General features: G+C 42.3%; 1 protein-coding gene across 1 annotated transcript in view; it reads left to right on the top strand.

The window, feature by feature from the left end:
- Positions 1 to 21542, top strand: part of LOC125898019 (uncharacterized) — a 74204-nt gene extending 52662 nt beyond the window's left edge. The window contains exons 15-20 of the mRNA XM_049591623.1: positions 19131 to 19386; positions 19508 to 19554; positions 19798 to 19904; positions 20186 to 20282; positions 20690 to 20745; positions 20940 to 21542. The gene's annotated coding sequence lies outside the window, so the exon portion shown is untranslated. The remainder of the gene's footprint in view (positions 1 to 19130; positions 19387 to 19507; positions 19555 to 19797; positions 19905 to 20185; positions 20283 to 20689; positions 20746 to 20939) is intronic.
- The last annotated feature ends 946 nt before the right edge of the window (positions 21543 to 22488 follow it).

Here is a 22488-nt window from a genome sequence, read left to right as displayed (position 1 = left end):
CACGTTTCCAACCGCTTTTCCCCACTCAGCGACACACCCGCTGAGGATAAAACTCTGGTTATTGGCAGCTCTATTCTGAGAAACATGAAGTTAGCAACACCAGCGACCATAGTCAAATGTATCCCTGGGGCCAGAGCTGGCGACATTGAATCTAATTTAAAACTGCTGGCTAAAGCTAAACGTAGATTCAGTAAGATTGTTATTCATGTCGGCGGCAATGACACCAGGTTACGCCAATCGGAGGTCACTAAAATTAATATTGCCTCGGTGTGTGAATATGCAAAAACGATGTCGGACTCCGTAGTTTTCTCTGGACCCCTCCCAAATCTGACCAGTGATGACATGTTTAGCCGCATGTCATCATTTAATCACTGGCTGTCCAGGTGGTGTCCAGCAAACGATGTGGGTTTTGTTAATAATTGGCAAACTTTCTGGGGAAAACCTGGTCTTATTAGGAGAGACGGCATTCATCCCACTTTGGATGGAGCTGCTCTCATTTCTAGGAACCTGGCAAACTTTATTAGTAATTTAAATCCCTGACAACCCAGAGTTGAGACCAGGACTCAGAGATGCAGTCCTACACGCCTCTCTGAGCTTCTAGTTCAGTTACCCAGCCATAGTTTTCATAGTTTTATACAAACGGTGTCTGTCTGAGTTGTGCGTAACAACCTCATAAAAATTAAAACCTCTTCTGTGACAGAAAGACAAAACAGGAGAATTAAATGCGGACTGTTAAATATCAGGTCTCTATCGTCTAAAGCAGTGTTAGTAAACGAATTAACATCAGATAATCATATTGATTTACTCAGTCTCACTGAAACCTGGCTGTGTCAAGATGAATATGTCAGTCTAAATGAGTCCACTCCTCCCAGTCATAATAATACCCACATTCCTCGAGGCAGCGGCCGAGGAGGGGGAGTTGCAGCCATTTTTAACTCTAGCCTGTTAATCAGCCCTAAACCTAAACTAGATTATAATTCATTTGAAAGCCTCGTTCTTAGTCTTTTACATCCGACCTGGAAAACCTCGCAGCCACTTTTATTTGTTATAGTGTACCGTGCTCCTGGCCCGTATTCTGAATTTGTATCTGAATTCTCAGAGTTTTTATCGAGTTTAGTTCTTAAATCAGATAAAGTTATTATTGTAGGCGATTTTAACATTCATGTTGATGTTGTTAATGACTCCCTGGCTACCGCGTTTATCTCATTATTAGACTCCATTGGCTTCAGTCAGGGTGTACATGAACCCACTCACTGTTTTAACCATACCCTCGATCTAGTTCTGACGTATGGAATTGAAATTGATAATCTAAAAGTCTTTCCACAGAATCCTCGCTATCGGATCATTATCTGATTACTTTTGATTTCTTTTACTCGACATCACGCCACTCAGCAACAGTTACTATACTAGATGTTTATCAGATAGTGCTGTCGCAAAATTTAAGGAAAAGATTACTCCGTCATTAAATTCAATACCAAGTCCCTCAGTAACAGAGGTTTCCTGTACCGACTTTGATCATTTTGTCGATAGCGCTGTAGGCTCGCTGCGAACAACATTTGACTCTGTAGCTCCTCTTAAAAAGAAGTTAAAAAAGCAAAGAAAGTTCGCTCCTTGGTATAACTCTCAAACCCGTAAATTAAAACAAATATCGTGAAAATTTGAAAGGAATTGGCGATTAACCAAACTGGAAGAATCTCGTTTAATCTGGACAGACAGTCTCAAAACTTATAAGAGGGGCCTCCGCAATGCCAGAGCAAACTATTACTCAGCATTAATAGAAGACAATAAGAACAACCCCAGGTTTCTTTTCAGCACTGTAGCTAGGCTAACTGAGAGTCAAAGCTCTATTGAGCCTTGTATTCCTTTAGCCCTTAGCAGTAATGATTTTATGAGCTTTTTTAATGACAAAATTCTAACTATTAGAGGCAAAATTCATGACCTCCTGTCCTCAGATAGTACCTATCTAACCTCAAACAAAGCTGTAAAACCTAATATATATTTAGATTGCTTCTCCCCAGTTTCTCTTCAAGAATTGACCGCACTGATTTCTTCATCTAAATCATCAACGTGTCTCTTGGACCCCATCCCAACAAGGCTACTTAAGGAGGTCTTTCCTTTAGTTAACACTCATATATTAGATATGATCAATATATCCTTATTAACAGGCTATGTACCACAGTCTTTTAAGGTAGCTGTAATTAAACCTCTACTAAAAAAGCCTACCCTGGATCCAGAGGTGTTAGCCAACTATAGACCAATATGTAATTTTCCCTTTATATCAAAGATCCTTGAGAAAGTAGTCGCAGACCAGCTGTGTGATTTTCTCCAGGATAATAATTTATTTGAGGAATTTCAGTCAGGATTTAGAGTGCATCATAGCACTGAGACAGCAGTAGTTAAAATTACAAATGACCTTCTGGTTGCTTCAGACAAAGGACTTGTCTCTGTACTTGTTTTATTAGATCTTAGTGCGGCGTTTGACACTATTGACCATCAAATTCTACTGCAGAGACTGGATCACTTAATTGGCCTAAAAGGTTCTGCACTGAGCTGGTTTAAATCTTATTTATCTGATCGTTTTCAGTTTGTTCACATTCATAATGAATCGTCCTTACGTACCAAAGTTTGTTTTGGAGTTCCGCAAGGTTCTGTGCTTGGACCAATCCTATTTACTCTATATGTGCTTCCTTTAGGTAACACCATTAGAAATCACTCTATAAATTTCCATTGTTATGCGGATGATACTCAGTTGTATTTATCGATGAAGCCAGTAATCACTTAACTAAACTCCATAACTGCCTTAAAGACATAAAAACTTGGATGAGCACCAATTTCCTGATGTTAAATTCAGACAAAACTGAAGTTATTGTTCTTGGCCCCAAACAACTCAGAGACTCTTTATCTGATGACATAGTTTCTCTAGATGGCATTGCTCTGGCCTCTAGCACTACCGTAAGAAACCTCGGAGTAATATTTGACATAGATTTGTCTTTTAATTCTCATTTAAAACAAACCTCACGGACTGCATTTTTTCATCTGCGTAATATTGCGAACATTAGGCCTATCCTGACCTGAAAAGATGCAGAAAAATTGGTCCACGCTTTTGTTACCTCTAGGCTGGATTACTGTAACTCTCTATTATCAGGTAGCTCTAGTAAGTCCTTAAAAACTCTCCAGCTAATTCAGAATGCAGCAGCACATGTACAAACAGGAACTAAGAAACGAGATCATATTTCTCCTGTTTTAGCTTCTCTGCACTGGCTCCCTGTAAAACCCAGAATTGAATTTAAAATCCTACTGTTAACTTATAAAGCTCTAAATGGTCAAGCTCCGTCATATCTTAGAGAGCTCATAGTGCCATATTATCCCACCAGAACACTGCGCTCCGAGAACGCAGGGTTACTCGTGGTCCCTAAAGTCTCCAAAAGTAGATCAGGAGCCAGAGCCTTCAGCTATCAGGCTCCTCTCCTGTGGAATCATCTTCCTGTTACGGTCCGGGAGGCAGACGCCGTCTTCACATTTAAGACTAGACTTAAGACTTTCCTCTTTGATAAAGCTTATAGTTAGGGCTGGCTCAGGCTTGCCCTGTACCAGCCCCTAGTTAGGCTGATTTAGGCCTAGTCTGCCGGAGGACCCCCTATAATACACCGGGCACCTTCTCTCCTTCTCTCCTTCTCTCTCTCTCTCTCTCTCTCTCTCTCTCTCTCGTATCCTATTACTGCATCTTGCTAACTCGGCCATTCTGGATGTCACTAACTCGGCTTCTTCTCCGGAGCCTTTGTGCTCCACTGTCTCTCAGATTAACTCATATCGCAGCGGTGCCTGGACAGCGTGACGTGTGTGGTTGTGCTGCTGCCGTGGTCCTGCCAGATGCCTCCTGCTGCTGCTGCCATCATTAGTCATTAGTCATACTTCTACTGTTATTATACACATATGACTATTGTCACACATGTATACTGCCAGATATTAATACATACTTTCAACATATTGTACCACAGTAGCCAGAACTATAAGTATAATATTATTACTTTTAATAATGTTGTTGTAAGCTACTGTCATTACCTGCATCTCTCTCTCTCTCTCTCTCTCTCTCTCTCTCTCTCTCTCTCTCTCTCTCTCTCTCTCTCTCTCTCTCTCTCTTTCTCTGTCTCATTGTGTCATGTGGATTACTGTTAATTTGTCATGCTGATCTGTTCTGTACGACATCTATTGCACATCTGTCCGTCCTGGAAGAGGGATCCCTCCTCAGTTGCTCTCCCTGAGGTTTCTACCGTTTTTTTTCCCTGTTAAAGGTTTTTTTTGGGGAGTTTTTCCTTATCCGCTGCGAGGGTCATAAGGACAGAGGGATGTCGTATGCTGTAAAGCCCTGTGAGGCAAATTGTGATTTGTGATATTGGGCTTTATAAATAAAATTGATTGATTGATTGATTGATGAAGAATTGTAAAATGTCACTAAACTAACAAATTTCATTAGTTTTAAATAGCCTATGAAGAATTGTAAGATGTCACTATGATGAGGCTGTCAGTCAGTCAGTGAGACATCAGGCTGAAATTGGCATTTCATCCTCACATGCACAATGGCACCACCAGGGGGTGGCCACTGCCCCCCCATAAATTTGCTGGCCACCCCACTCGACAGTGGGAACCAGGCGTTAGTGCGACCTCCCATAGGTCCTACTACCCATAACTCCGACTACCCGCTAATCCGACCATGCAGGTCTACGGCGAGTTTTAGCGTGTTAGTCCCATAATGTCGACCGCCCATTAATCCGACCATTTTAATGCCATTATTCCGACCATCAGATTTCATACCCAGTAGTACAACCGCCCATTAGTTCGACCACAGCACTTCCAACAGGAAGCAGTCAGTGCATTTCTCCCTCACTGCACCAGCACGGACTGTGAGGACAGTTGCTTTTATCTCATCGACGGGAAATCACATCCATCTGCTATAAGTGACGTACATGCCCTTATTGGGATAACACATCCTGGTATTCCCCACACATAAAGCCTATTGACAGCGTAATGCGTCTGGCTGCAGGTGTATATTAAGCATTAATCTGTTCTTGCAGCACGTCTCTCTCTCACCTGTACTAATGTTTTGCCTAGCCTTGACCAGCGAATTCATCAGCTTGTAACAATTCGCCAACAACAGAAACTGAGGCTTATGTCACAACGCTACTTTTACAGGTCACGGGAAGCACAGGTTCACGGTGCCAAGTTGAAACCCCTGATATAACATGAAACCCCCCAAAAACTTAACTCTTTTTGCTTTCAAAATGCAGCAATAAATTGTATAAAAACAAAAAGCACTCATATGGTTAGTTTAACTCAACAACTTTAGTGTAATTAAATTAAATCAAACTCAAATTAACACGCTTCTGACTAGGACGATTCACTCAATTAACACAGCATGTCACACCGATACAGAAAACAAATAACCCCCACTGTGCATTTACTGCTTGTTTATTAATTCCAGTCACGTTTTATGTGTGTGAGATCCTGTGCATGCACCTTGAATATCATATGTAGGCTATTTCATAACTAAAATGGTGGTGAAAATATTTAACTTTGCTAGACAGCATTTCTCTGAGCCATTTGTTAAAAGGAAATAATGTATTTGCTGTGGAAAGAAGGCAACACAATTGTGGAATTATAGGTTAAACAATCTTTCTTCCTTTAATTTAGTTTGGATAACAGTAGTGGCCTAATAGTAGCTGCAGCAGCAACAGCGTTAGTTGCCAACAGCTGTCTTGTTTTTATTTCTTCGGCATTGGTCTATCTGTCTGTTTGTTTGTTTGTTTGTCTGCAAAATAACTCAAAAAGTTCTGAATGGATTTTGATGAAATTTTCAGGAAAGGTTGATAATGGGACAAGGTACAGATGATAAAATTTTGGTGGTGATCGGTTGAAGCAAAGTGGATAAAATAATAAAATGGCGGGAAATATGAGCTGCTTGGCTGAGGTCTGCGCTCTCCGAGTGCTTTTCGAGTTACAGATATGCGACGTTATTTGTCCATGGTGATCGCCGCTTGCTGTTGGTTTGCAGGACTTCTGTTTTTCTGCTGATGTTGTTTTTTTATCCATGTACACTGTCTTGGTTCATCATGTCAGAAGTAGTGAGTTTTGGAGTATAGACATTTGTTTGTTTTTGCATCTTCAGGACCAAGGACAGAGCTTAAAGTGATTTTGTTATAACCGCTGCCTGTAACAGGCTTGGGGACATCTTCAGCACCAAGGACAGTGCTTGGTAGTTCTTGTCTGCTTTCGTCATGTGGTGAATTCTACTGTTGGCCTCCTTATGGAAAAAATTTAATAAAATTTGCATTCGTTAGAACTTCTGAATGTTTTATTTGTGTGTAGCTTATGGCAGCCAGTCAGCAGCCTAGTGAGTGGCAATGTGCGATGTGCTATGCAGCAGGAAAAAAAGTACAATAATGTCACTCATTCATTCATTCAGTTGGCAGTCCCCCCCCCCCCCCCCCAAAACATCTTCCCGTGTGTGGGGAATACCAGGATGTGTTATCCAAATAAGGGCATGTACATCACATATAGCAGATGATGTGATTTCCTGTTGATGAGATAAACGCAACTGTCCTCACAGTCCGCGCTTAGAGACATTGCAGACATTTACTGAAAGGGGAAAATTGCCTGGTCCCCCCTGAAATGTAACTTTACTGCGGTCGGATTTTTGGGAGGTCAGACTAATGGGATTCAAATACTAGGTCGGACCTTTGGGTAGTCGGACTGACGCCACGCACCCAGGGTCCAAAACTAAATGTTTAAGACCACTCGCCACTCTGGGAGGTTATTTTTTTACCAGCAAAAAATGCATTTTTTGTTACTGGAGAATGATGCTGGTATTGGCATACATGTGTATTTCAGGCAGAGACCATCTTTGGTCAGGTAAGTGCGTCACATGCATTTGCGACTAAAATTAGTTTTGTGTGAGCGAGCAATAGAAATCATTCAGGAGCACGCTGTGCAAGTAGGCTACAGATTTCAACCAGCAGCAGAAACAGAAGGCGAATCCTGCCGGTTGTGGGTTGAACGGGGATCCCAGACACAGACAGGAATACATATTCCTGTCAAATACGGCGGCCATAGCGTTCTGCGGCGCAAGATAACGGCTTACCAGCGACAGAGAAGCCCAGCTCCAGGTCCAATAATTTCCTCTTCTTGGTGTCATGACTGCCCAGTACCTGGACAACCAAGCCATGGCGGCACACAGGTATGTGACGTGTCAGAGGAGAAATGAGCCGTTCACATTTCTCTCTTTGTGGCAGGTAACGGCCCACAAACCTCACCGCATTTTAGGGACTGTTCTTTACTTGTCAGGGGAGGAGGGTGGCTGGTTGATTTTTATTTTATTTATTTACTTTATTTCAATCCCCCCTATGTTAATCAGTTGGCAGGGTTTCACTTAAGTAAAAAAAAAAATGAATGAACAACTTTCACTTGTACTGGAGTAATATTTGACCGAGAGTATCCTTACTTTCACTCAAGTCATGTCATTGAATACTTCGTCCACCACTGGTCAGACATTCATGCTTATATAGGGCAGGCCCTGCTGTTGCAGTCTGGTCGAGCTAATATCTTATGTCTCAACTGTCCAAAGGGGACTAAAGTCAGTGATTCATGTAAAATTCCTTAATGAAATATTCTTTTTGCACTGTAGTAAGAATACTACAGAATTTATTAACCCAAATATTAATATATTAATAATATTAACCCAAATCACTTACCAGCCAGCCTGGCTGGTAAGTGAAAAAGTTAGAATTGGACCCTGCACGTTCCCCTCGCCAGTCACATAGATTCTATTGTCAGTTATGCATTTCATCCCAAATGCACAGCCAGCTAGGCCCAGGAAGCCGCTTTTGACCTTCCATCACTCACAGTAGCCCCCGCCCCTTGGCCGTATAATAAAATCCTGAAATTATGGCTTTTAGTTTTGGTGTGCCACCGCGATTGTAAGCGGCCCCATCTGGCCACCCCTATGAAAAATTTCTGGAGGCGCCACTGAGCACAGGGCACAGTCAGCATACACACAATCACACGCTGCAGCAGGGTCTGTCTCAGTCTCCAGTACAATAGCTGTAGTAGTTTTGTTGTTGTTGTTGTTGTTGTTGTGTGTATTAAAACAATTTTACAAAAATTAACAAAATACTAATGTAAATAAGATAAAATGTACACACCAAATGTGTGCCTCTATAATTAGCTTGAAATTAATAATTACAGGAAAACAAAATAAATAAATTTTACAAATAAACTAGTTAACTTAATTTACAAACATAAACATCTCTTCACAGGGAAAATAAAAAAGGTAAACTGAAAGTAAACCAAAACAGTGTGCTTATGTCCTGCCATTAAACTCATTAAATTTAATAAATGTGCATAAAAAATTACAAAACACATCAAAACGCACCTACAAGAGCAGCACAGGGCACAGTCATCCACACAATCACATGCTGCAGCAGGGTTTGTCTCAGTCTCCTGCAGCAAGTAACACAATATGCAAATGAGGAACACCGTTACATTTAACTACCTTTACAGCCATATTTAGCGAGAAAATACAGAAGCAAAACTCATCATTACCAAAGGTAGGCCTATACTATAATATTACATGCAGTTTCAACCAGAATAAATGACTCTTCGGCTGCCTTTACACTACCAATGCCCAATTCCGATTTGTTGCCTATTTCCTGACTGCTGTTTACATGTTCTATTCACCTTATTTTTCACGGACACACGGGCTGCGGTCGGAAAGTCCCTCCTATCGTCTATTCCTAATCACTATTCTTTGACCTCGGTGGGAAACGTCGTGAGGCCAAGGAAAGATGAGCAGGAGAATTCATAAGGACTTAGGAAAAGAGAACCGCGGACCTGAGAGAATCCGACCACACTTACGCTGGGCTATGCCATCATGCAACGGCGGATGTCAGTGACGTAGGTCGACCGTGGTGAAACTACAGTTTACCGAAGATGGACTACAAAAAGCGCATCTCGGTACTCCGCCCCGTGCCTACTTACCATGTTGCTTCATGCAGGCTATATAAACGTGGACAGCACATTGAAAAATATGACTTAATTACCAACGTCTGAATTGAATTACAAAAGACAGATAGGCAGTCACAAAACTAAAACGGTGAAAATGGTTGCTCACACTCACCCTCCTGAATCATTGTGATTATTTATGACAAAGTGTATGCAAGAGAGGCAAATATGTTAGGCTTACAAATCTACTACTGTACATATCAATCTTAAGTTGCAAACATGTTGAGTTAAAAACATCATCGAAATAAAAATGTTTCATATCCCTTTTTCTTGAAACACAAACTTCTGTGTTAATATGCCAATCAATCATCATCTGTCATTTGCTTACAATAGTTTAAAAACGACCACAAATCTCAGTAAACACCTTGAAATGTTGACATGATTGTGTCATGTCAAGTTATTTTTTTTATTTTCTTTTATTTTTTTAATTGTGTTTATTGGATTTTCCATTATATTAGTAACAGTAACAACACAGAAAAAAAAGAAAAGAACAAATAACAAGAGCATACATAGGGATGAAGGTGCATCTGTGCAATTAACAGTATATCTTCTGCCTAAATGGACAGGTTTTCTGTGTTTGCTGCTGTTCGTATGCAAGAAATGAGTAAACTATTCAATTCACAGAGAGAGCAGAAAGGGAAAAAAAGAGGGGGGGGCAGGGTAGAGATGTGGGAGGCTTTATTCTAAAGTGTTTGGGTGAAATTCATTTGAGTAATAGTCTAAAAAGGGCTGCCTCCCGCTGAAGAGGTGCTCCAGCCGCACACGTGCCCGTATGAGTGCAGTGATGTCAGCATCTGTGACTGAAGAAAAATGAATTAATGATATTGCTAAAAGCTGGCGATTCAACAACGCTCAAATAGTGACATGATTAATGCACACTGAGCATATCTTACACCACAATATTAACTTGAATTGGGTAATGTTATAATATAACAGTAGCGTGACGTTTAGTTCGCATGGGTTTAACATATTATTGAGAGTTTGGAACATATAACGGTACGCATATTATAAAGTTATGGCATGAGATAGGCAAAGCTTCATGTAACGTGACTTACATGGTGATCTCCGTGACTTTCCAGTCATGTTGAGAGCCAGTTGTTCTTTTTCTTTACCTTTCGTCGCTTCTTTCGTTCTTCCTCTTCTCCTACTTCTTCGGGTTTATTCGATTGTCCCCGTCAATGGTCGGTCGCTTTAAATATTGCTTCTGCAAAGCATTGTGGGATTAAATTATCTCCTTTCCTATCGCTTAGGAAGGTCCGATGTTTCCTATGCTAAAGGAGATCTGAAAGGAAGCACTGAACCTCCTTTCCTTAGTGTTTAGAGAATTCACACAGCTCTTATCATGGCGGCCACTAAAATACTTACGGGTCATTTCACTCAGCTAGGAACCTTCCTAAACAAAAAAGACTTTCCGACTGCAGCCACGGAGGCAAAACAGAACGCAGCCAGCTTCCGTTTTTTTGTGCGACACTTCCGGTCCAGCACTCTTGACCACTGTGTAATTGTCCCACGGTATTTGCTACAGTGACATTACTGCGCACATGGCAATGTTTACATTACTGAAAGCAATTTTAAGGACTAACTTTAAATATTTGAAGTTAATTGTTAAAGAATAAATCACCTGGAAAGCTGGTGCTGGTCCACATAATTTAAAAGGTAACTTTTAAAAAAAAAAACTGGCACATTCTCCAGACGTTCTTGTAACTGCTCCTCTACTATCTCAGATCCCTGCTGCTGCCTTCTCTCCTCTAAACACTCAAGGCGTTCAACTTCCTGTTCAGGACACAGCTCCCCCCAAGCATCCTCCCCATCTACACCATGCTGCTCTGCAATCTCCTGTGCACGCTCTAAATCTGGATTATCTACATCAAACACTGCTCTATTATCCTTCACCACATCCTTAACCGCATGTACTGACCCGTCACTAAATGTCACACTTCCATCCTCATGGAACTGTTCAAACAGCTCAAAGCCTTCAGGTTTGAGGTCTGAGTCAGTTCTATATGGAAGGAACAACTGCAGCAAACTCTGAAAATGCAACTCTGGATGTTTTTCCAAACTAACGCGCATGTACCGAACAACCGCAAACAGAGTACGTGTTCTCTTCAAAATGAAGCCCAAATCATTTTTCAATCGAATCATGTGCGGAGACTTTTCGTTTTTGGAAAGAACACAATACTCCGACGCAAATGTCGCCATACACATATTTTCAAACACATCACCGTCGGGCCTGTTCCTATATCTATCCATGAAGCTCGTCATCCACATATCTTCTGTGCTAAGATCGTGTGCAGATGCTCTCTGCCTCAAAACACTGAGGGGTAAACTCATCTTCACTATATTATTCCCTGTCGGCACAAACACAACTTTACTAGAGCACTCCTTCAAATGCAAGTTCGTTAACCTATACACTGCCTCCTGAGCACTAACCAATCAATCAATCAATCAATTTTATTTATAAAGCCCAATATCACAAATCACAATTTGCCTCACAGGGCTTTACAGCATACGACATCCCTCTGTCCTTATGACCCTCGCAGCGGATAAGGAAAAACTCCCCAAAAAACCCCTTTAACAGGGAAAAAAAACCCGGTAGAAACCTCAGGAAGAGCAACTGTGGACGGATCCCTCTTCCAGGACGGACAGACGTGCAATAGATGTCGTACAGAACAGATCAGCATAATAAATTAACAGTAATCTGCATGACACAATGGGACAGAGAGAGAGAGAGAGAGAGAGAGAGAGAGAGAGATGCAGGTAATGACAGCAGCTTACAACAACAATATTGAAAGTAATAATATTATAGTTATAGTTCTGCCTACTGTGGTACAATATGTTGAAAGTATGTATTAATATCTGGCAGTATACATGTGTGACAATAGTCATATGTGTATAATAACAGTAGAAGTATGACTAATGACTAATGATGGCAGCAGCAGCAGGAGGCATCTGGCAGGACCACGGCAGCAGCACAACCACACACGTCACGCTGTCCAGGCACCGCTGCGATATGAGTTAATCTGAGAGACAGTGGAGCACAAAGGCTCCGGAGAAGAAGCCGAGTTAGTGACATCCAGAATGGCCGAGTTAGCAAGATGCAGTAATAGAATACGAGAGAGAGAGAGAGAAGGAGAGAAGGTGCCCAGTGTATTATAGGGGGGACCTCCGTCAGACTAGGCCCAAGTCAGCCTAACTACGGGCTGGTACAGGGCAAGCCTGAGCCAGCCCTAACTATAAGCTTTATCAAAGAGGAAAGTCTTAAGTCTAGTCTTAAATGTGGAGACGGTGTCTGCCTCCCGGACCGTAACAGGAAGATGATTCCACAGGAGAGGAGCCTGATAGCTGAAGGCTCTGGCTCCTGATCTACTTTTGGAGACTTTAGGGACCAGGATTAACCCTGCGTTCTCAGAGCGCAGTGTTCTGGTGGGATAATATGGCACTATGAGCTCTCTAAGATATGACGGAGCTTGACCATTTAGAGCTTTATAAGTTAACAGTAGGATTTTAAATTCAATTCTGGATTTTACAGGGAGCCAGTGCAGAGAAGCTAAAACAGGAGAAATATGATGTCGTTTCTTAGTTCCTGTTAGTACATGTGCTGCTGCATTCTGAATTAGCTAGAGAGTTTTTAAGGACTTACTAGAGCTACCTGATAATAGAGAGTTACAGTAATTCAGCCTAGAGGTAACAAAAGCATGGACCAATTTTTCTGCATCTTTTCAGGTCAGGATAGGCCTAATGTTCGCAATATTATGCAGATGAAAAAATGCAGTCTGTGAATTAAAAGACAGATCTTGATCAAATATTACTCCAAGGTTTCTTACGGTAGTGCTAGAGGCCAGAGCAATGCCATCTAGAGAAACTATGTCATCAGATAAAGAGTCTCTGAGTTGTTTGGGGCCAAGAACAATAACTTCAGTTTTGTCTGAATTTAACATCAGGAAATTGGTGCTCAACCAGGTTTTTATGTCTTTAAGGCAGTTATGGAGTTTAGTTAATTGATTACTTTCTTCTGGCTTCATCGATAAATACAACTGAGTATCATCCGCATAACAATGGAAATTTATAGAGTGATTTCTGATGATATTACCTAAAGGAAGCATATATAGAGTAAATAGGATTGGTCCAAGCACAGAACCTTGTGGAACTCCAAAACAAACTTTGGTACGTAAGGATGATTCATTATGAACATGAACAAACTGAAAACGATCAGATAAATAAGACTTAAACCAGCTTAGCGCAGAACCTTTTAGGCCAATTAAGTGATCCAGTCTCTGCAGTAGAATTTGATGGTCAATTGTGTCAAACGCCGCACTAAGATCTAATAAAACAAGTACAGAGACAAGTCCTTTGTCTGAAGCAACCAGAAGGTCATTTGTAATTTTAACTAGTGCTGTCTCAGTGCTATGATGCATTCTAAATCCTGACTGAAATTCCTCAAATAAATTATTATCATGGAGAAAATCACACAGCTGGTCTGCGACTACTTTCTCAAGGATCTTTGACATAAAGGGAAGATTAGATATTGGTCTATAGCTGGCTAACACCTCTGGATCCAGGGTGGGCTTTTTTAGTAGAGGTTTAATTACAGCTACCTTAAAAGACATGTGGTACATAGCCTGTTAATAAGGATAGGATAGGATGATCTGAAGGTGGTTCTTCAGGCACCAGTCCAGAAAGACCTGGTTCAGTTCTCTGTACTCCCTGTCGTCCCCATCTGTGATGAGGCCAACTATGGCAGAGTCGTCAGAGAACTTCTGCAGATGACAGGTAGGGGTGTGGTATGAAAAGTCTGCAGTGTAGAGGGTGAAGAGGAGCAGTGCCAGCACCGTCCCCTGCGGGGCCCCCATACTGCAAACAGCCAAGTCCGATACACAGTCCTGGGTCCTGACATACTGCGGCCAGTCCGTGAGGTACTCCAGGATCCAGGATGTGAGGTGATTAGCCACCCCTATGTGCTCCAGTTTGTCCCCCAGAAGCGCAGGCTGTATGGTGTTGAAGGCAAGGCAAGTTTATTTGTAGAGCACAATTCATAAACAAAGTAATTCAAAGTGCTTTACAGAACAAGAAAATGCATTAAAATCACAATACAAAATAAAAACATAAATAATCATTATAAAATGAACTTTAAAAGAGAAGAGTGCAGATAAGATCCTTTCAGTCATATGCACAGTGAAATAGAGCTGTTTTGAGCCTAGATTTGAACATTGTCAGAGTAGAGGCCTGTCTCACGTCTTCAGAAAGACTGTTCCAGATTTTAGCTGCATAAAACTGGAATCCTGATTCCCCATGTTTAGTCCTGACTCTGGGCACCAGCAGGAGGCCAGTCCCTGAGGTCCTCAGAGTCCGAGATGGTTCATATGGCACTAACATGTCAGAGATGTACTTTGGTGCTAGGCCATGGAGAGACTTGTACACAAGCAGAGCTGCTTTAAAGTCTATTCTCTGAGCCACAGGAAGCCAGTGTAGAGACCTGAGCACAGGACTAATGTGCTCGTCCTGGTTCTGGTCAGGACCCGAGCAGCAGCATTCTGGATGTACTGCAGCTGTCTTACGGCCCGTTTAGAGAGGCCAGTGAGCAGGTCGTTACAGTAGTCTAACCTACTAGAGACAAATGCATGGATAAGTCTCTCCAAGTCAGGTTTAGACACTATACCTTTGATTTTGGCAATGTTGGTAAAAAGCTGCTGATGTTATTGATTTGATGTGGCTGTTAAAGTTCAAGTCTGAGTCCATTATTACCCCGAGATTTCTAACCTGATTTGTAGGTTTTAGAGAGAGAGACTGGAGGTGACTGCTGACACTTTCTCTTTGTTTCTGTGGACCAAATACGATGACTTCAGTCTTGTCTGAATTTAGCTGGGGAAAGTTGTTTTGCATCCACACACTGACCTGTTGGATGCAGTGACAGAGTGAATCCACTGGTCCATATTCACCTGCTGTCAGTGAGACATAGATCTGAGTGTCGTCTGCATAATTGTGGTAGGACACATTATTACTTTGTATTAACTGGCCTAAAGGCAGCATGTAGAGATTGAACAGAAGGGGTCCCAGGATTGACCCTTGGGGCACCCCACAGGTCAAGGCCATGTGGTCTGAGACACAGTTACCAATTTCAATAAAGTACTTCCTGTCTTCTAGATAGGACTTCAACCAATTTAGGGCAGTGCCAGAGATGCCCACCCAGTCCTCTAGTCTCTGTGAAAGGATCTCATGATCGACAGTGTCAAAAGCAGCACTCAGATCTAGCAGGACTAAAACTGAGACTTTGCCTGCATCAGTGTTCAGGCGGATGTCATTTGTCACCTTAATAAGAGCGGTCTTAGTGCTGTGATGGGATCTAAAAACAGCAGATTTGAAATGGGCCGGTAGTTGTTCAGTACTGTGGCATCAAGACTGCTCTTCTTTAGGAGAGGCTTTATGACTGCAGTTTTCAAGGCCTTTGGGAATGTTCCACATTGTAGTGACATGTTAACTATGTGAGCGAGTGGTGGTAACAAACTGCTCAGCACAGACTTTAGAAATCTAGTGGGTAACACATCGAGGCAGCATGTAGGTAACACATCGAGGCAGCATGTAGATGAACTCAGACTGGCGATGATCTCTTGGACAGTTTTGTCAGTTACAGGTGCAAAATGAGTCAGCTCTAAGTGTCTAGGTGGCTGCAGGGTTGTTATTGGTGTTGTGGAATTGATGGCATTTTTAATGGTCTGAACCTTGCTGCAAAAGAATACTGCAAACTCATTACAGAGATCAGTTCCAAAGGCAGTTGAGCTGGAGGGTTTGTTAAACTGTTCACTGTTGCAAATAAGACATGCGAGTTGTTGCTGCAGTTTCCAGTAATTTCAGAAAAGTACCTCTCCCTTGTTCTACGTAAGATCCGGTTGAACACGTACAACTTTTCTTTATAAATTTCATAATGAACATGAAGCTTTGACTTGCGCCATTTCCGCTCGGCCCTCCAGCACTCCCTTTTCTGTGCCCTGACCGAGTCGTCATTCCTCCATGGCGCCTTCTGCTTATTTTTAACCATTTTAACCTTCACAGGGGCAATGGTGTCCAGAACATTCAAAACACTCGAAGTAACAGAGTTCGAGTTCAACAAATCATCAACATTAGAACATGAGACATTTTCAAAGTTTATCATTTCCATGAAAGAAGCACCTGTGCTGTTATTTATGTGTCTCCTCCGAACAACTGCAGGACCAGCCAGTGGTTTGGGAGAAACAGACAGGTCAAAGAAGACACAGAAATGATCAGACGGAGCAACATCAACCAAATTGACGTTTGAAATATTAACCCCTTTTGTAATGAGCAAGTCCAGAGTGTGCTGCGCTCTGCTGTGGGTGGGCTCACACACATGCTGAGTCAGGCCAAAGGTTTCAAGGACAGCACTGAGCTCTTTAGCATTTCTGTCACAGACATTATCCACATGTACATTAAAATCACCTGTAATGACCAAACCATCAAAGTCTGTGCATACAGTTGAAAGCATCCTGGTAAAATCATCAATAAAACTTTGATGGTGCTGGGGAGGCTTGTATATAACTACATAGAGTATGGACGGAGATTGTTTTAGCTCCATTTTAAAGGATACATACTCAAATGATGAAAACACCCCAAATGACAACCTGTGCATAACCATATGATCTCTAAATATTGCACAGACACCTCCACCCTTTTTGAAAGCGCTAGAGAAGTCAAAGAACATGATTCTCACAGAGCTTCAATCAATCAATTAATCAATCAATCAATCAATCAATCAATCAATCAATTTTATTTATAAAGCCCAATATCACAAATCACAATTTGCCTCACAGGGCTTTACAGCATACGACATCCCTCGTGCCTTAACCCTCACAGCGGATAAGAAAAAACTCCCCCCAAAAACCCCTTTAACGGGGGAAAAAAACAGTAGGAACCTCAGGAAGAGCAACTGAGGAGGGACAGAAGTGCAATAGATGCTGTACAGAACAGATCAACATGATAAATTAACAGTAATCCGTATGACACAATAAGACAGAAAGAGAGACAGAGAGAGACAGATGGTAATGACAGTAGCTTACAACAACATTAATGAAAGTAATACAATTATAATTATAATTAAAGCTGCAAGCAGCGTTTGGCGGGACCTCGCACTCGCACCCGTTTCGGCCCCCCAGCTTACGTCGCCACTGTGAATTATTTAGAAATATCAAACATATTGCCACAAACATCAGAAAATCCTTACAGAGCTGAACGTTTTGATGTTTGAATGCTTTCTGTAGCTGTAGGTATGTAGAAGTGATGTCACAATATGCACATTAGATGAGCGAATTTCCAGATTCCTCTTCCTTTATTTTGAGGAAGAGACAACAAAAACAGCACAAAAGAAAAGAAATCTACTGTGTAAATATGTTCAAAATGTTGTTTTACTGAGATGTATGAAATCCAATATGGCCGCCACCTAGTGATGTCTCAATATGCAAATTAGATGAGTTAATTTAGTCCCATGACAAACTTTGGGTCATGATGAATAGTTTTCTCATTTACAGTATGCCTTTATCTCTCACCACTTTCAAGCCACAGCCTTTTGAAATGTTGAAAGGAAAATGGAATATTTTCCTCAATAAACTCTGGCACCTAAAGGGTTAAAATTGAGATGCTGCCCCTGTCATGTCTGCATGTAAGATTTAGACACACACACACACATCATGTTTCTGTGAGTTTGTGTGTGACAGCGTTTGCCATGGTGATGAAGTAGGTGCACCTGGCAGAAGAGCAGAGAGACAGACAGAACACAAAGAGACCTGTTTTAGTGGAGATTTAACTCCTCGAAGAAGTTCTTCCCATTCCCAAACTGTTGGTCCAATCATGAAAATAATGTGATGATGAGAGAGACCTGCAAATAGAAATGTAATTTATTTTCCTGCTCCTCTGACACAACTAACATGAATAATGTTTTGGGCAGAATTTGGCTGAACACCTGGTCCACCTCCTCCTCCTGCTGTTGCTGCCTCTGGCGGCTGCTGCCGGCGTTGGCTGGTGGTGTTGGCTGCCACGAGCAGCTGATGGTGGCTCCTGATGGTGGTGGATGCCGCTGGTGGTGGCTTGTGGCTGCGGCAGCTGCTGGTGGTGGCTTGTGGCTGTGGCTGCTGCTGGCAGACACTGCTGGTAGTGGCTGGTGGCAACGGCTGCTGCTGGCAGCTGGCTGCAGCAAGAGACCACTGGAGGCTGCTGGTGGTGGACAAGGGGCCCTCGGGTAGACAAGGATAAATCCTGCTCCCCCTCCTCCTTGACCTGCAAATACAAATATAATTGGTTTTCCTGCTCCTCTGACACAACTAACATGGATAATGTTTTTTTTTTTTGGCAGAATTTGGCTGAACACCTGGTGCACCATCTCCTGCTGCTGCTGCTGCTGCTGCCTCTGGCAGCTGCTGCTGGCATTGGCTGGTGGTGTTGGCTGCCATGAGCAGCTGACGGTGGCTCTTGATGTTGGCGGACGCTGCGAGTGGTGGTTGGTTGCTGCGGCTGCTGCTGGCGGCTGCCGCTGGTGGTGGCTTGTGGCTGTGGCTGCTGCTGGCGGCTGCCGCTGGTGGTGGCTTGTGGCTGCGGCTGCTGCTGGCGGATGCCGCTGGTGGTGCCTTGTGGCTGCGGCTGCTGCTGGCGGCTGCCGCTGGTGGTGGCTTGTGGCTGCGGCTGCTGCTGGCGGATGCCGCTGGTGGTGCCTTGTGGCTGCGGCTGCTGCTGGCGGCTGCCGCTGGTGGTGGCTTGTGGCTGCGGCTGCTGCTGGCGGATGCCGCTGGTGGTGGCTTGTGGCTGCGGCTGCTGCTGGCGGCTGCCGCTGGTGGTGGCTTGTGGCTGTGGCTGCTGCTGGCGGACGCTGCTGGTGGTGGCTGGTGGCAACGGCTGCTGCTGGCAGCTGGCTGCAGCAAAAGACCACTGGAGGCTGCTGGTGGTGGACAAGGGGTCCTCGGGTAGACAAGGATAAATCCTGCTCCCCCTCCTCCTTGATCTGCAAATACAAATATAATTGATTTTCCTGCTCCTCTGACACAACTAACATGAGTAATGTTTTTTTTTTTTTTTTGCAGAATTTGGCTGAACACCTGGTGCACCATCTCCTGCTACTGCTGCTGCTGCTGCTGCTGCTGCCGGCGTTGGCTGGTGGTGTTGGCTGCCATGAGCAGCTGATGGTGGCTCTTGATGGTGGTGGACGCCGCTGGTGGTGGTTGGTGGCTGTGGCTGTTGCTGGCAGCTGGCTGCAGCTGCTGGAATAAGGGACCACTGGAGGCAGCTGGTGGTGGACAAGGGATGGGAAGACCAACGACATCCATGGCAACGAGTAAGGTATTTGGCAGTGGCCTAGATGTTGTGACCTTTGGTGCAGAGGTATGTTGTCTCTTTTCTGCCCTTTTACTCTGACTCTTGCTGCCAAAGTACCCTTTCACTTTGTTTTCCTTCTTCGCAGCCCAGATGCACTTTGATGCAATCCTCAACCTCAGCTGGATGTATCTGGTAAGAATTTTTTTCTTCAGCTCATGAAGGAAGGTTGCTATCAAGTTTCATTCATTGTTGCAGTTAATATGCATTTATGCTGCCTTACATTAGCACCTACTTGCATCTCCTGTTTAAGGCTACACTACACTCCAATTAAACAAAACTGTTTAAGAGTTGTAAATGTACCTGTGTTTTGTTTATTTATTTATTTTTTTTACATAAATGTGATATGTTGTTAACTGTGTATCATACCCAAATCAGATCTTGTGCGATAGGTGTGGTCATCACTCCTTTCATTAACCACTGCTGAAGGCATGCCCCGTGTGGGGACTTTCCTCCTCTTTGGCTTTGGACGATGGGTGAATAAGGTAGGCACAGCATCAGGTCTTAACCTGAAGTGGCCTTTTTTGGTGATAATGAACTGGTTGTCCTCAAAATGTACCTGCAGGGAGATTTGTAAAATCAGTTTCCACTGTATACTTCTAATATCATTGAAATGTCATTATTGTGTATGCACAGTAGTATGATGGCCTTAGAAATGTTAATAAGCAACTGTCATGTCACCTTTGTCAACATTATTTACCTGACAAATTTTTCTACTGTTATAATTTCCCATTACTTCATAATTTTGTCTGCTGACCATTGCCAGCCATCTTTTCCGTCGGTCCGTGTCCTTGGGGAAACCATACATCCGATGGCCTCTCTCTGACCGATTGGTGCATCCAAATGCTGCACAGCCAACCATGGTATGATCACCGATCTATATACAATGTTAAATGTAAAAAAAAAAACAACAAAAAAACAGTCAGACCTCAAACATCACATAAAATCACTGAGAGCGGGTGACAACTTCTCCTTAACCACTAATATCCCTCAGACTTACATAATAAGTCAGAGTTCATGACCAAACTGGGATCCTCTCTCTCCTTATCTCTGAATTTGATCAGTATGCCAGAAAGCAGGTTTTGTGAAAAGATGAGGACTTTCCTTTATAACATTGGCAGTGCAGAACATTTTGGTAGAGCTTCTCCCTCATTCACTGCTGCTGTAGTGTGGGAATTTGGGAAAATGTAATGTTTCACCTGACTTATTGACACCTGATCACATGACTGCAGGCAATCAGGAAGTGATAAATTGCTGCCTGTCTCAGCAGAGAGCCCTTTGACTTGGCTGCAGCACATGTGTATGGTGAAATCTCCTCTCACACAGGTATGCAGACTCATCGCTGTGGTGTTTACTCTGGTAGTGTTTTAATGAGCGCAGTATAAGGTTGAAATTATGATTTTAATTCTGCTAGGGTGACAGCTCTTTGTTTGCTCTTTGTGTTTATAGTATTTGTAACCTGTGTGGAAGCAATAACGTTACCTGAAAGTTATAGTGCATTTACTTATGTTTTGGTCCAGGATTGCCGTGACCGCTGACGAGCTGCCAGGCTAGAGACCCAAGGATACTGTAAACAATAGCTGCCATACTGGAGATCCAAAGATTTCGATAAACAACATACAGGTGTTTATCTGTATTTTAATGTACTTTTAGATGTATAGTGTTTATAATGTTTTCTTTTTAATAGTTGATGCACCGGATTCCTCCCTCTGCTCCCTCATTGTTATACCACGGGAGTTTGTGTACCTTTGCAAAGTAGGCTTATATTTTATTATTTTTTAGTGTCTTTTTAAATATGTGTAATACATTGAATGTGCTGGCATCTAATGTATTTTGTGTTTTCTTTAAAGGACCAGGCCAGCCACTGTTTTCTACAGTTAATTTACTTTTTTGTGTTTGTTTTACATGATTTTAATTGTCCTCTTGGACTGTGGGTAAGGCTATATTGTAGGCTTGAGGTATTTATTCTACACCTTTAAATGCTTGATGTAATGTATATTGTTTCATTGGATGGTGGCTTCATTTAACGTTTCTGTCCTCTCTTTTGTACCGACAGCTGGACTGTGTGCAAGGCCGGGTCCATGGTGTCACACTGCCTCCCTTCTGCTGTGGGACTGCATACACTGTGTGCACAATTATTAGGCAAGTTGTATTTTTGAGGATTAATTTTATTATTGAACAACTGCAGTGCTCTCAGTCAATCCAAAATGTTAATAATAATCAAACCTTAATATTTAAGAAAGTAAAAGTGAGGTTTTGGCTTTCTTAGGAGAATGTCTTCATGTGCACAATTATTGGGCAACTATTAGTGTGCATAATTATTATGCAACTAAATGAAAAATGACTCACTTGTTTATTTTCATCTTTTAAAGTAAGAATAATATACAAACAACTCAAAATTTACAAATAAACATTTCTGAAAAAAAACAACCAAAAAACATCTGTGACCAATATAGCCGCACTTCTTTCACAAGCCTTCCATTCATGGAGTCCGTCAGTTTCTTGATCAGTAGGATTGGGAGTTGATTTTGAGTCTCTTCAATCTGAAAAGGTCCAACTAGCTCACCTTTAATAAATTAAAGATGAGCTAGTTGGACCTTTTCAGATCTGAAAAGGTCCAACTAGCTCATCTTTAATTTTGGGAGTTGATTTTGAGTCTCTTCAATCTGAAAAGGTCCAACTAGCTCACCTTTAATAAATTAAAGATGAGCTAGTTGGACCTTTAATAAATTAAAAATGAGCTAGTTGGACCTTTTCAGATCTGAAAAGGTCCAACTAGCTCATCTTTAATTTTGGGAGTTGATTTTGAGTCTCTTCAATCTGAAAAGGTCCAACTAGCTCACCTTTAATAAATTAAAGATGAGCTAGTTGGACCTTTAATAAATTAAAGATGAGCTAGTTGGACCTTTTCAGATTGAAGAGACTCAAAATCAACTCCCAAACCTAGGTCCAACTAGCTCACCTTTAATAAATTAAAGGTGAGCTAGTTGGACCTTTTCAGATTGAAGAGACTCAAAATCAACTCCCAAACCTACTGCCCTCTTTTAGAAGACACTTTCTTCAAGCAGT

The sequence above is a fragment of the Epinephelus fuscoguttatus genome, linkage group LG12 (assembly GCF_011397635.1).
Source record: "Epinephelus fuscoguttatus linkage group LG12, E.fuscoguttatus.final_Chr_v1".
In the NCBI taxonomy this organism is placed as follows: Eukaryota; Metazoa; Chordata; class Actinopteri; order Perciformes; family Serranidae; genus Epinephelus; species Epinephelus fuscoguttatus.
Note: the sequence above shows the minus strand (reverse complement) of the source record. Positions and strands in the feature narration are given on the sequence as shown.